A 16,161-nucleotide genomic window follows, 5' to 3' on the forward strand; every position below is an offset into this window, starting at 1 on the left:
GCCCATGACTTCTAAGCTCTACTGATGCCCTTCAAGATCTGTGAGGCCAGAGTTATTCCTTTAAATTCCTCTGCTGCTTAATGGCTGACAGAATTTCCCTTGGAGTGTGACATTGGAGCAGCATTTCTGTCCTGCAGAGTCAGGGATGGTCTCTCATCCCACCCACTCTCCCTCGTTCCCCCCTGAACCTACTTCTTACCCCTGAGTGCAGAGAAATGTCAGAGAAGAGCTGAGACACAAGATCCGCTCTGGATGTGAGCACTGTCAGTACTGAGCCGTAGTAGATACTGATGCTGGTGCAAATTTCTTTCACTCGGATATAAAAGAAGTATTTAACCATTTTAAATGAAGTCACAAAACCCAGAACAGCTTCTAAAGAAGTGCAAAATAGGATAGTACTGTTGAAACCAATGAGGTGAACTTACACAAGCAACAAATGTGCTCCTCCTGGCCTCTTGTGTTTTGCCAGTAATGTGTGCTGATAAAAATGCACCCTGTAATTTGAAAACCCTTTGTTTTACAAAAGCTAAATTAAGGAATTAATCTGTGTTTAATTAAATGATGGGATGGATGGAAAGTCAGAATAAGTTCAATAGGTGTTGAACCTCTGACAGTTTATTCGCTTGGACTACTAAGTTGAAAGCCCTGGTTTAGTGTGTGATCACCACCTCCCAACACGCAGAGGGCAGCCTGCCCAGATCACCGGGCTCTACATGTGCAAGGAGCTCCCTGTAGATAAACCCTCACACCCCGAGAGCTGCTCCTCAGACTGGGTGCCAGGCTCTGGTCTCTCAGGGTGGCGTTCCTGGGGACATCAGTGTCAAACGAGTTGGGCTTTAGCTCAGGCTTTCACTTGCAAGCCTTTTGCAGCCACCCAACAAACCCAGCTGGGATTAGATTCTGCTGACACCCGCTATGGGCAGCCACCGGTCGGCTTTTCGTTTCCCACAGTGGGAGCTGAAACAGGTTTCTGGTACCTCCCAGTTCTTGTAGGCTTGAATAAACTTTCCCAGGGAAGGTCACCCCGTCACTGTCTGTTGTGTTGGTTTATTCCTCTTCTCCCCTGTACCTGCCACAAACCAACTCAAGCTGGCAGGAGAGTTCTGGAGGGGGCACTGCACGGTTCTAATCTCCAACATCTTCCTGCAGGGCTGAGCAGCAGACTTCACCCCTACAGCCTGCCAATCTGCTTCCCTTCACCAACGCTACAATCAGGTCATTTTTTAACTCTCTGCCTTTTTTTTTGCAGGCTCTCTGTATGAAATTTCTTTTGGTTGTTTGTCTAGTTTTTAGTTTCACAACTAAAGAACAAAAAACACTTTTCTTTTACTTCTGGGAAGCAAAAAGCAGCCAAAGACACACAGTACTGAGTAAAGTACTGAGTAAGTCCAATTATGCTGCATTCTTGTGGTTGAGTAAGACACAGAGCAACTAAAACAAACTAACATAAACAGGGAAAGCCAAATTAAATACTTATATTTGTATAGTGCAAGAGGATCCTGGGCTCAGGAATGTAATTCAATCTTTATTTATTTTTTAAGTAGACAGTGCATAAAATAGTTGGGGATCTTTGCAATGCAACTCTAAGGTATTGGAATACATTTTGACTACAGAATCGGCTAACACAGTATTGTAAGGGGACTAAGCATTTGCTTCGTGTGCAAGAGAGCTTTGACAAATCTGAAGAAACAATCACAGAATAGTCATGGTTCTCCATAATACAAAAGCAAATTATCGAATGGATACCTGACACCAAGTGGGGAGAGAGAATTTGGGTGTCTAATTGACACATCCACAATCTGCTTAGCATTGGAAGTGTGAAGTTCTACTTGAAGCAAAAATGATTGTGGTATGTAAAGAATGCAGATGTTTATCTATACATCATTGCCACTGGGCCTTCTCACAGCCCTCCTAATAACTGTGCTGCAGAAAGAGCTTTTGGACTTTTCCAAAACAAATCTGACCTTCCCATCACTCCCCACTTCGATGTGCTTTGTACCAAAGAAGATACATGGAAAACTAGCTGCAGCGTAATGTGGATGTTAGCAAACAGCTGCAGCACAGTATTTTATAGCTGGAGATTGGGGTAGGAGTCTCTCATTTGGAGGAAGTGCAGTTCGTTCACTAATTATTCGCTCTGTGCTGGTAATTCTTGCGCTGCTTCCAAGATCCACCAGTATTGTATCAGGTGCTGGCCGTTGGTCCCTGAAGCACTGACACACAAGTGGCCATTTCTTGCTGCCAGGTTGAATTGAAGAAGCCGCAATATATTGAATACTTTACTAGTGACTTTGCTGTGCACAGCAATGCCAGCAGCCATCACTGGGGTGTTTGGGGAATGGAGACAATGTGTTAAATATCCACAAATGAAATAGAAAGTGAATCATAACCTTCATTAAGCAGCGATCCAGTTAAGGGCTCTGTATGTGATCAGTGTTTCCAGATTCATCTGCCTTTATGAAGGGCTGGTTTCTGCTCAACCTGAAGGTTGATTTCTGCTCTGTGTTAAGATCAGTAACAATAATCATCAGGGATTCCAAATCTATGAAATCCACACCCATATTTTCTGTTCTGATCTATCTTTAAAGATGTCTACACCTTTTGACACTATGGTCAGGGCTTTGCCTGGGCCGGGGGTATGTCAGAACTGGTTCAGGAGTACCAGGGAGAGCTGTGACCTGCTCTCATCTCGTTCACAGAATAAAGCTGATGTTCATGATTTCCTCCTCTGCAGTATTTCTAGCAAATCTGGTACCTGAATTCCAAAAGGGCCAGGATATTCTAGATATAATTGCCAGTTTTGGGGGGGAGCTCACAGGATGTCCAGCATAGTCAATGCCCAAGGGAAAGCCAAGAGAACAGCTGGAGCCTTGCTCATAGTGGGAGAGCTCCATTCTGTGAAAGGTAATGGAAAACTTTACTGTTCTGTTTTGGTGCTGAGTAACTTGATCTATGTGGTTATTTTTATTCTTTTCTGTTTACATTCTTAGTGCCCTTTTCTGATTTTTAGACATATATGTACTTTTTCCTTCTATCTCCTATGAACTCCTGGATAGAGTTCTGCTGAAACCCTCTCACTCTAAAAACACAGACAAATACAGATTAAAGGTATGTGCTTTTGCAACAGGTCTATATTCACATTGTCACTCTCTGGATTAAGATTGCTATGGTTTATGTATGTGCAGCTGCTTTCTAATTAAAGCCCACATCTGCCCTAGCTTTAACACCCTCAAATGTAGTAAAGCCATTAACCCTCTCTGCTACTTTCACCATTTGTCCTATGAGCACATGAAAGGGTAAGTGGATTGAGAAATGAAAAACCAAAAGCACAGAACAAAAGCGCTCCCATCTTATTTGGTTCATGCCCAGTAAATGTGAAGAGGGAAGAACATGGAAGTCTCTTTCTATTCCCTCATCTTAAGATTCTGGCTTATAGTCTATTAGTAATTTAGCACACCTTCAAGACTGAAGCTTCTTGAAGCTTCTTCCTTCATTCTGCCGCTCAGTCTTTTTACATTATCATGTCTGCTCCCAATCTATTTAGTTACTTACAACGCTTGACAAGCCCCTTTTGGGAAGGACCCACATTTCTTGCGTAAAGCGGGTTACCCTGCCGTTCATGCACCCAACAGATCGCCTGTGTCAAGGGAGGGAATCCTTAGTCATTTCTCACTTGCTTTGTGTTGCTTCAGCTGTCCAAGGGAAGCAGGAGAACCCTGTGGCCGGTCTCTGGAGATGTGCTCTTTGCCTCACGTCCAGCTTGAACAATTCAGGAGGCCGTGTCCTCCTGAAGAGATTCTTGTCTGATTCCTCTAAATCATAGATGAGATAAATGAACACAGATTAAAGTTTTGTCTCACTTCCTTAGGACCAAACAATAAAATAGGGACTCTGTGATATGAATTTAAAAGATAACAAAAAAACCCAACAAAACCAACCAAACAAATAACAACACCAACAAAACCCAAACAAACAACTAAGGAAAATGTATCCTCTTTAACTCTTTGAGCACTGTTCAGACTTTCAAAACGGAATCAACCCAGATTTGTGGCTTATTATGCAAGCCGCTCTTGATAACTTCTGAAACTTCATCCAAATGAACGATTCAGATCCTGGGTGGAGTAACGGCAATGGTGATGTAACAGACCTGAGGTCAGCGCTTCTCCTCCCAGTGTGTGGTCTGTGAATAATACGTGGGCCTGTGGGTCCCAGAAGCAGTGATGTCTTTGTGAAAGAATTTGAAGAACAGGGGAGCCGTGTCACAGTTAATACCCCATTTCCTCAGAGAATCCGTTCACTGCAAAGGAGGAGGGAACGGGCCTTTTCAACATTTGTGTTTTGAAGAGCGCTCAAAAGTGCTGTGGCTGATTGAAGCTGGATACACCTGAAGAAAGTCTCTATTTGGAACGAGTCCCTGCAAAATAATTGGGAGTCAATGTCTGATGCAGGTGGTTGACAGTTTCTGAAGCCAGAATGTTTTTGTTTTGGTGCCTGCAAATGCATTTAATTGTAATGTGTAAGCTGCGATAATCACAGAACATGAAAGGGGATTGAATAGTCTTTTCTCTCTAAACTGATTTTAAGAGCATTGCTTTGAACGTTGCAAATTTTAGAACAGTAGTCCTGGTGGCTTCTCCCCTCACTTGACAAATGTACTGCATAGGAATGAATGGCTACGTCGTACTTTTAAGGGGAAACTAGTGGGATATTTTTTAACTAAATGAAAGTTTGACCTTCCTGTGTATGTTCTGTACCTCGAAATGCTCTTCAGATTTGAAATGTTAAGTACTGGAGTTTAACGGAGAAGTTCTAAATCTCTCTCTGTAATACTGTCTCTTCCTATGCATAGCAGAATGACCGGTATCATTATTTCATCCTGTGGTTTTATTTATATCCTATAGTTTCAGGTTGCGAACTTCATACTGTGAAAATCATTCTTGACTCGTGGTTGAGGTAAAGCAAAATAACACTTGGTGGGATGGATGGATGGATGGATGGATGGATGGATGGATGGATGGATGGATGTCTTTGTGGATTTTCAGATGGACATTTTTCAAATGTCTTCAATGGATAAGTTTCTTTTTATGTCAACGTGATCCCTCTTGCTTATGCCTTGGCCCATGGAAAAGTTCGGCTGGGAACCAGGCACCATCTTGACAGAACTTAATGCAAGAAAGAAGCAGTGAAGCTGCTGTGCAGCACCCTGCAGAGCTTCAGAGCAGCTGCTTCCCATGGACTATTGATGCCAAATGACGGATATGTTGCATGCAACATTTAAGATAAATACCATCCTATAAATTCCATTTTGCCAGTAGGTCCCCTGCGAGCCATTGGCCAAGTTTTGCATCCACGCACCAACTTAGTGAGGTGTAACAGTGACGATGGCCATTGGCAAACACAGGAGTCATTTTGCACTGATACCATGTTCCTGTGTTGTTAGCAGAAAGATGCCTTTACCTGAGGATATTTCTATTTGCTTTTACCTTAAGTATATCCCCTTTGTGTGTCTTTATGTTTGCTTGTGCCTAGAATCCACTATATTTATTCAAATATGTATAGGAATCAAGCATTAACCAACCTTTTTGCTTAGAAGACGTGTCTCTTTGCTGGCTTAGAATTTGTAAAAAGAGGAATATGAAAGTGTCTTTAGAGACAGTGTTTCTAGGCTTTTCTCTCCAGGAGACTGACAGAGGTGACACAGTCAGAGCAAAACAGGCTCTTCTGAGAACGATTCAGAAGAGGATCCTCATGTGCTTTTTAGGTGCCATTTGTATGCTCAGCCTTGAACATTCCTGGTTTTTCAAATAGAAATCCAGTGGAAAAGAGAAAATAAATAGCCTTCTGACTGCCCAGTGAGGCTTGGGCGTGGAAACTTAGTATTTTGATGGCAAAAAAGAGACCTTGAGAAATTCTTGCTGTGGATGAAAACTGGCACCCTTCTGGCTGACGGTTCTCATGAGTGCTCTGTTTTCCTCCTGTGAGCTAATCAGTTTTTGATTTATTCAACTGACGTTACCTGTTACCTGTTTTGGTTTGGAACTGAATTGGATAAGCATGTTTTCAGAGATGAGCATAAATTTTCCTATATTCTCCCCTGTCTGGTGATAAATATGATGCACATTAGACTAGAATCATGAAAAACTAATGATCAAATGCAGTTTTTTCTCTTAGTGTTAATAATTCATAATCACAGTATCACACAGTATCACAGTATGTTTGGGATTGGAAGGGACCTCAAAAGATCATCTAGTCCAATCCCCCTGCTGGAGCAGGAACGCCTAGGTGAGGTTGCACAGGAACATGTCCAGGTGGGTCTTGAATGTCTCCAGAGAAGGAGACTCCACAACCCCCCTGGGCAGCCTGTTCCAGTGTTCTGTCACCCTTACTGAGAAGAAGTTTTTTCTCAAATTTAAGTGGAACCTCTTGTGTTCCAGCTTGATCCCATTGCCCCTTGTCCTATCATTGTTTGCCAACGAGAAGAGCCTGGCTCCATCCTCATGGCACTCACCCTTTATATATTTATAAACATTAATAAGGTCACCCCTCAGTCTCCTCTTCTCCAAACTAAAGAGACCCAGCTCCCTCAGCCTTTCCTCATAAGGGAGGTGCTCCACTCCCTTAATCATCTTGGTTGCCCTATGCTGGACCCTCTCCAGCAGTTCCCTGTCCTTCTTGAACTGAGGGGCCCAGAACTGGACACAATATTCCAGATGGGGTCTCACCAGGGCAGAGTAGAGGGGAAGGAGGACCTCTCTTGATCTACTAACCACCCCCCTTCTAATACATCCCAGGATGCCATTGGCCTTCCTGGCCACAAGGGCACAGTGCTGGCTCATGGTCATCCTGTTGTCCACCAGGATCCCCAGGTCCCTTTCCCCTACACTGCTCTCTAATATGTAATTTCCCAACCGATACTGGAACCTGGGGTTGTTCCTGCCCAGATGCAGGACTCTACACTTTTCCTTGTTAAATTTCATTAGGTTATTCCCTGCCCAACTCTCCAGCCTGTCCAGGTCTCTGATGGCAGCACAGCCTTCTGGCGTGTCAGCCACTCCTCCCAGCTTAGTGTCATCAGCAAACTTGCTGATAGTACACTCTATTCCCTCGTCTAAGTCGTTAATGAATATATTGAATAATACTGGCCCCAGTACTGACCCCTGAGGTACTCCACTAGATACTGGTCTCCAACTAGACTCCGCACCATTGACTACCACTCTCTGGCTTCTCTCCTTAAGCCAGTTTGTAATAATATGGCCTCTGACTAAGGAATTTATACATGCAAGATGACCTTGGCGAGCTACGTCTCTGAGGAGATAGTATGTCTGAATAAGCATGGTTTGTATCATAAAAATTTAAGTGGCCATTCTATATATTGATATTTGACAGGGAATGAACTGAAAGCAGGAGTGCATGTAATCTTTTAGAGGTGTGGATAGATTACACTGGCTTGTTATTTTTTATTAAAATTATACAGTAATGCTTAGTCATACCTTAGATGCAGTTACTGGAATAAAGGTAGATTATGCCCTAGAGGTAACAATCACCTTTATCCCATTGGCGCCCGTGCAATTAAAACCACATTGGATGGATCATATTGCTTTAATTCATCGGTATAATCTTTGGACAGGGCCTTTCTCTAAGTTAATGAACAAGCAGACCTTGTCCCCTAATGGCCATTTTACTGGGGTGACTCAAACGTACCTCTTTGAATTGTCTTCAGGTTTTGAGTCTTACTCTGTTCAGTCACTACGTTTGTTCCATGTGAAAGTGAGAAAGAGAACACAACCTTCCTTTTTGTGAAGCAGCAGGAATTAACATTGCAGATTTAAATTACAGAATAAACACAGGTTTTGGGGAAGAGCCCCAACCCCAAGGAAGGATCCCAGACTGGACAGGACTTACTGGGGGTAAATCCACAGGTCCTGGGGGAACAGCCGCTGCTGTCCCATGGGCAGGGAATGCCGCACAACCAGGTTTTGTGACATTATGATTGTATAGCAGCTTTGGAGAGTTTGCCAGTGTGGGACTGGAAACACAGGGCTGCCTCCTGCATCCAGACCCTTAGAGGATGGTGAATCTGCGAGGAATGACGAGATGGATAAAAAGCGTAGCAGGTTTTCTTTTCTTAATGTAGATAACAACTAGATCAGCACCTGTACCATATAGTCACGCTATACTTACACAAAGGTCTTTTTCATATTGTAATAATTTAAAAATGAGCTTAAACAAGGAGTGAGTGTAACTGGCAGTTTTGAAGACTTCTGACCCGCTGCAGCAGTAACAAGAGTTGGTGTGAAAGTGAGAATCTGTCCCTTACCTCTTCCCTCCGAGTTTCTTAGTATTGAACACATAAGTGGTTTTGAGACTGCATATCTTTGGGCTTGGTATTTGTTTTTGGGAAGAAAAGTTCCTAAAAATGTCAGATGTTTTAACTAACTAAATTCAGTGTAAGTGTTCCTGGCATTGATTTGACTATTGAAAGTAAGTTTGAAGACTTTCTCCATGTCATATTTTCAACTTTCTAAATATTACTGTTGATCTTGCTTCAAGTTGTGCCTCTTTCTTGCAAATGATCAAATTGTATATGAAATCTCCTGTCCGACGTTCATTCCCAGGCTGGCTTTGGACCACAAATGACCCCTTTATTTGCTCACGACACACCTTACTTATGCAAGAATGGTGTATTATTTTCCTAATGAACAGCTGCGTTTTAATTGCGTGTTCTGGGAATATCAATCAGCTGATGAAATACAGTGTGCTCAGCCTTCACTGAATGAGTGCGATCACCACTTTTTTTGTCACAGAGAAGCAATTTTCTTGTATCTCTTTTGTCATTTGTGGATGGAGCGAGGACTCTAAACCAGCTCATCCAACAGCAGCCACCTTCCTGTTCTTATCCTGGCTGAAAATAACCCCAGCAAAGCTGAGTTAACAGGGCCCTGTAGGCAGGGCAGTTGTGAATACGAAGTGAAACCTGCAGAAATATGAAATACACACAACTGAATGATAAGCATTAGAAAAAGTTTCATATTTCAGGAAACAGATTTTATTTTCTCTGTCTTCAAACCGGTGTGGAATGTAATTCTAAATCTGTAGGACATACAGAAATACCTAATGATTTTTTAATGAGTTTTAGGGTGTTCTTTTCCTAAAGCCTGAGCTACTAGAATAATTCAATTCTGCAAGCATTTTTCAAAATAAGTTATTGAGCCCCTTGTTGTGAGAAAAGCTCAGAAACACACATCTCGAAGGCTTAAAATCTGTTTTTAAAAGCCCAAGGTGTGTATTCTTTAGGGAAGGAGAAGTCGATTTGCTTTCAAATGCTTGAGACGGACAGTCCTTAACATCTCCCTTCTGACATGGTAAGAGACACTCAAACTGTAGCAGACCATACTGAGTTCCTGCCAAAATCTGGTTTGATTGGCTTCACAAAGTATCTGTTCATATATTGCCACCAGGAGCTGCTTTACCGACACTGGGCTGACTCCCAGGGCCGAGACGCCTTCCTGCAGCTGCCGGACTCAGAGGCACAAACCCCCGAGCGCTGCTGCTGCTCAGGGGATTCCTGCAGCGCACATGGTGCCAAGAGCAAAATACAAGCGCTTTCCTGGAGCCTTTGATTCAGCTGAGCTCTCTTTGATTCAAGAGTCAGTTTTGCCCGAGCAGTGAGTGCAGAAGTTGGCCATACAAATAGTTTCAGCATAGATCAAAAGATTATTCTATGTAGATATTAACAACTAATATTATTGATATTAATGAAGAGACGTTCTGTGCTTACCATCTGCAGATGTTGGAGTGGGTGGATAAGATTGGGGCTTTAGGGAATTGGAAACAACCTGGGTTTTTTTTCCATTTGGTTAATTATGAAATGATTCTTAAAACAGATAACAGTGACTAATTTGGCCAATGAATTTAATGGGATGAAAGGCAAGTACAGAAACAAAGTAAACAAAGAAAGAAGAAAAAGAACAACACAGGAGCTTTAGCTTATGTTTAATGACGTGTAATTGCTGTTGGTACCACAAGGAAACTTTTTGCCATGACTAGTAAGGTCATTTTTCAGTTTTAGATGTTCAAATTTCATTCAGCCTTTGAACACATGATAAATATCAATGGCAGAGCTTGTTGTTTCTGACTTGTACAAGGTTTAGAATACTTAAGTATCCTGCGTCAGCCAATAAATCTATAGTTCAAAGGAGGAAATGGACGTATGCATGTTGTTACCTATCTTATTATGTAACTAATTATTTAATATTTTCTGTTCATAGACTGTTACATTTTAAGTCTTTGATACAGAAAACAAATCTTCCTGTATTTTGTTTGGAGAGTCGCATAGTTTTTCTAGTGTTTCTTTCTGCCTGCTGCTGTGAGAAAAATCTTCAATATATTTTTAATGTGCTGACCGTGGCAGTGTTGTTTTCCTGACATTTTGCTTGCTTGAAAGAACAAAACAGTCATGTAATCACAAAATCACAGGATGGTTTGGGTTGGAGGGACCTCCCCAGCTCCCCATTGCCCCCATGAGCAGGGACATCTTCACCAGCTCAGGTTGCTCAGAGCTCCGTCCAGCCCGGCCTGGGATGTCTCCAGGGATGGTTATGTTATCTTTTCTGGACAACTTATTTTCATCTCCTTTGTCTTTTCTTAGGTTAGTTAGCTGTTGTTTTCTTTTTCCTCCTTCCTACACCTCCTTGCGGCCACGCATCCTTGGGTAGGAAGGACACCACTTGTGGAATCCAAGTATTGCCTTGCTGTGTTCCTCAGAGAACCTCTAAGTTGCAGTAAAGAACCAATGCTGTAGTTATGGGGTAACATATCATGCCACGGTTCTGCAAAGAAGCCTTTATCGTCCACAATTACCTGTACAACACTTCAACTCTAGCTGGGTTTTTCGTGTTCAGAGGAACGTGTGGGACACTTGGGTGTATGTGAGTCCCCTCTTAAGCCTCACGTTGTCCCCAGGGCTTTTCTCTCCCCATGTCCAAAGGTGAGTTCACGCAGTACTTGCCCCTGTCCAAGAACACAGTGTGGTGTATTCAGGAGTGGAGACTAATGGCTCTGCAGAGGAACAGGCTTGGACAGAAGAGCAAATGCAGCACGGCCAGTGCTGTAACTGCTGCTGGCAGTGGGACCCCAAGGGAAAAGCTGCTTTGTTCCTCTGAGACAGCACAGAGACCCGGCCAAGAGCAACGGCCAAGCCAGCCCCACAGTGCAGGACTAACCGAGCTCTTTGCCTCTCGCTCTCACAGCACAAAGGAGATGGCACAAAGATCAAGTGACTTGCTTGAGGCTCCACAGAAGACCAGTGGCAGCACTCAGCACCAAATCTCCCGCAGGAAATGAGCGCTTGTGCTTCGGACCACGGTGCTACTCCGGAGCTCGTCTATCAGCGCATTATGTAACGTTGGTCATGTTAATGATGACCCGTTTTATCTAACCAGAGACTGCTTCGGGGAGGAGGGATGCATTACTTGATAATTACAGGATGCTAGAGCTGTCCAAGAACATTGTAAGGCCAAGGTATTTGATATTATGCAGATATAAAAAGACTGCAGGTGGCTGCTCTCTCAGCTTCACCTCTTGACTTTTGGACTGTGCCTCTACAGAGGATTTTCAAACACTTCTGTGCCGGCACAACAGACGATGGAAAGCTGCCCAGATACAACTTGTGTCCTACTGGGCGGAGGAGAAACGACCATCTTCATGTTCAGCTTCTCTGTGCATGAGTATTTCATTCTGGCCAACAGACACAGAAAAGAAAGAAACAAAGGAACTGCACTTTCAGTAAAAGCTCCTACTCAAACAGCTCATCAGAACAAAGAGCTTCAAGCAATCTCAGTAATAAGCATTAACCTCCTGATTGACAGTAGGAAAAGATTTGAAATTGTGGCAATATCTTACTGTATATAGAAAGATTTTTAGTTGACCTACCTACAAAGGCACATATTATTCAGTATGTTGTTGTCTTTTTTGTTTCTGTATTACCGGAGGGGTGGGACTGAGACAAACTGTTTGCTGTTGTGTTTTATGAAGTGATGACTCTCATCAATTTGGTATGCTTTTATCAGACTTTATTGTAGGCATCATTTTAAGTTTTAGATGAAAACTGCTCCTATTAGACTAATCCAGTCTTGACGTTGATTTCAGTGGACAGTGGAACTTTCTTGCATATTTTTCAGAGGGTTTTTCATCACCAGTAAACTTGGACGGCAGACAACTGAAAGGGATGAAAACCATGTATTTAGCTCATGGCACGTCAGAAAGGTCTCAGTGCAACAGCCTGGCACCAAGATATTTGCTTTTGAAGTCGTTTTTGTTTTAGAAAATCCTCAGCTTTCTGTAAAATAGATTATTAGTGAGAAGCTTCAAAGCGAAACATTCTTCCCTCCCACTTTTGATTATTTGATAAAGAGAGGATTCTTAACATAATTGTATGGTTAAACTGATTATGTAAACTAGCTTTTTAGCAATTAATATTTGAGTGAAAGCCTGGTCTAAAGCGAAACCACCATGGATCTTTGTTACACTATCGGATTTCATCAAGAGGCTGTTTAGCAAAGCTTTTTCTGTACAAACAAAACAATGAAAAACAAGCGTGAAAGCCTCCTCATTGAGGGCTCTTGTGCTGTTGAATAGCAATCTTTTTGCTGATACTGGGGCAGATTTGTCTGTAATTCCAAATCTTCTATCTTGAAATGTTTTCACATAATCGGTGCTTTTTCACTGTGATCATGAGCTTTCCTTATTCTTTTTAAAGGCGTTCAAAGCGAGCGTGGTGCTTTGGCGTGGATTCGCAACAAGCTTTGATGAGTTCCAGAAAAGTGACTGTTAGACAAGTCCAAGGAATGAAAAGAACTTGTTATCTTTAACAAGAGCTTGATTGGATGTAATAAAAGTTCCTTGTTAATTTACTGAAGTTAGCAGCTATGCTGGTAATGAATTTATAATCACCAACATTTGATCTCCTGCGGAAGCTTTTGCCCCTTTCTCCCCCTCAAAATGTTTCTGGAGAGACTCCAGATAATTTCCTTTAATAGGGATTAAAACTTTAAAGGAGCATTGCTTTATAGTGACCCTTTTTGGCAGTTTATCAGAACACTTACGCAGCTGGTAAATGTAACTACAAAATTTGGTGCAGGGCTGACTATTTTTCCTTAAACAATCTCTCCTCTCCCCTCCCTGCCATGGGCATCACGTTGTTTACAGCAACCCCGACAAAGCAAAGAATCACAAAAATGAGTTACGTGAACAGGAAAGCTTTGATTCTATGGGCATAGCTCCAAAAATGTCTTTTGTGTAATGCAGGTTAAATGAAGTCATTGTCCTAGAACTTTGAAAGAATTCCACCCAGATAGACATAACTGGTTGTTTTTAAGTGATTATGTTGCATTTCGAGTTCTGAGAAATTCCCGTACGAGTGCGAATTGGGAGCGACAGCCCCATGCGCGCTCACACAAAGGCTCTGGCTTGTGCCACATTTCTAGACAAGTTTTCCTGTTGGCTCACTTTGATTTTACAGCCCTTTATACAAACTGGCATTGCTGGAATTCAGTGTTTTAGTGGGGAGGGTTTCTACGTCTGTTGTTGTTTGGTTTACTTTTTAAAAGTCTCTCCATCACCTCTGCATTCCCTGAAGCTCCAACCTTTGCCAAGTCCTCCGCTGGTCTACGGGGGTAAACACTAATAGCACAGCGACAGATGGACAGGCCAGACAGACGGCCCATATAATCCATCCTATGCTGGTTTTACAAGTCTATAAAAATGCAATAAAGAAAAGGATCTCATTAGGCAGAGGCAGGGGGCTGATTGATTTGCAGGCCACACTCAGTTTATAGCTGCCTTCTGTGTGAACGTCCACCTTACAGTGTGAGTTCACCCCCTTTGCCACAGCTTGTTTAGTTAGACTTCATTTACTTCTGGTAATGTTGAGCATTATTCATGTGTTTTTGGTGACTTTTACCTCCATTTGGCACCTAAGTATGGACTCACTCTCGTTTTATTCTGTAGAAATAAAGCCCTGAAGCCAGAGGTCAGGAGAAAAGCTCCTACCAAGTGTGGGTTGTCTGAGAGGGCAGGAGCTGTTTAATTGGAAGGGAAACCAAATACTGTCCAAGCTTCATTTCAAGTCCCACGTATTTTTCTGCGTGGCGACAAACGCTCCCTCCAAATATTACAAGAGGCTAAAGGAAAAATACTTTGTACGTGGTCTCAAAATTATCCATTTTATCTTTAGTTGTAGGAATCATTCCAGGGAAGAGGGGTTTTCCTGTTAAAGAAATATTTTTAAATGTAGATAAGTATGAAAGACACTTTTATCTTATGTAAGACCAGGAAAATAGAATGTGTTGCCCATACACAATGTCGTTTTTGGAAATCTCACCTATATAAGTGCTGACAGATTCCTAAAGATGAGCTGTTGATCCAGTCTTATGGAGCCATGGGTATTTTTATTCATGTAATCATTTAATATTTCAGTGAATCCAATTAAGCTTTTCCTCAACTATCTCCTGTGTCTATGAGTTCTAGAGATGCTCATCTCATTCTACATTAAATATTTACCTTTTATCAATTTTGATTTGTTACCTCTCCGTTTTATTGGATATTACCAATATTGAACAAGAACAGCAGTTCATAAACCTTTGTAGTAATTTAAGGAAAGGACCATTTGTAGATTAAAAGTGCTTTTAAAGTGCAGTTGGTGGCAATTGTTTCGAAGTGTTCAGGATTATTAATGCTCCAAAAAAAGCATCATTAAAAGGAGTGTCATTTGCGTAGTTGAAATTGCTCACCGTTTACATTAATGACATTGTAGTTCATTGTTTTCTTTCTTACTGGATATCTAAAAGCTTCTCATTAATCTAAAGAGAATAAAATGAGAAAAATGGCAAACTTAAAAATAAATAACTATGTTTGAGCCAATAATGATTTGCTAAATTGTATCATCACGCCAGAAAAAATCTGAGACTTGAGTTCAGTTGGAGAATTCCAGTTGCCGTCATAAAACCTTCTGCAGCGTGTAAAGTGTTTAAAACCCTATTTAGCTCAATCTCTATTATTATTTTTGTTGTTGTTGTCATTGTCATTTTCCTCTGCCCCACTTCCTTTTTATTCAAAGAAAAAACCGAGCAAACAAGTAACTCCCCTGTGATGCCATTAACCAGACAACTCATCCCTGCCCTTTGATACCACGTGTTACCCCCACGGAGCTGATTCTTCAAAGCCATTGACAGGGTTTGAGGAGCCAGTTTCTGTTCATTTTAATGGGGATTGGACATCCAGCCCCTAAGGCAGCTTTGAAAAATCTCCACCAGGTTCTTTACGGCTCTTCGTGGAGGCAACAAAATGTTCACCCAGTTATGGAGCTGCGTGTCCAACATGCTGCAGCCACGAAGCTGGAGATTAGCGCACAGCCTCAGGTTTAAAGAGCCCCACAACAGGACAATGCAGCCAAACTTTCTATTTCATTTGTGTTGAGCCCTCTGTATGGCACAGTTTCAGAGCGAGATGACAGTTTTGAAAAGGAACTAGTAGATCAGCCTTTTTGCAGGCAAGGAAAATGCTACTTTCTTTTTGTCACACACCCTCTATCGGTCCCTTTGTATCCTGTTCTCCTTTCCTGGGTGTTACGCTGACAACCTTTTTCAGAAAACTGATGTCTTTCCATCCCGCTCTGAGTGACACATTTCAAATGTGCTTCACCTTAAATACATAAGATTTCAAAAGCAAACTGCTGAGCCAGACAAGGAGAATCCAACAGAACTAAAAAGCAGCAAACCCACGTCCATTTTCCATTCATTGACGCACATACCCCAGGGCAGTCTGGATTCCCTTTCTCATGCTTTGCTGCCCTCCATGTGAATAGATGCTGGGGAATAATAGAGCAGATCTGAACTCTCGTGCTGGGCCAGCTTCCTTAGAGGTATCTGCTCTGCAAACTTTGCCTTTGAAAAAACTAAGAAGTTTGCCATGTGTATAAACACAAGTATCCTTAGTTATAGCAACATGGACGGCTGCTAAATTGCGTTTAAATTGTCCTTGTTTAATTTATGTTCTGTGCGGTCTTCCTTGTATATATCCCTTAGTTATGTTTTTGTCAGTTGTGTTTCTTTAAATGTATTATAAATCTGTATTTTCCTCATAAACCAGTCTGGAAAAGGGCGT

The sequence above is a fragment of the Nesoenas mayeri genome (assembly GCF_963082525.1).
Source record: "Nesoenas mayeri genome assembly, chromosome: 13".
Classification (NCBI taxonomy): Eukaryota; Metazoa; Chordata; class Aves; order Columbiformes; family Columbidae; genus Nesoenas; species Nesoenas mayeri.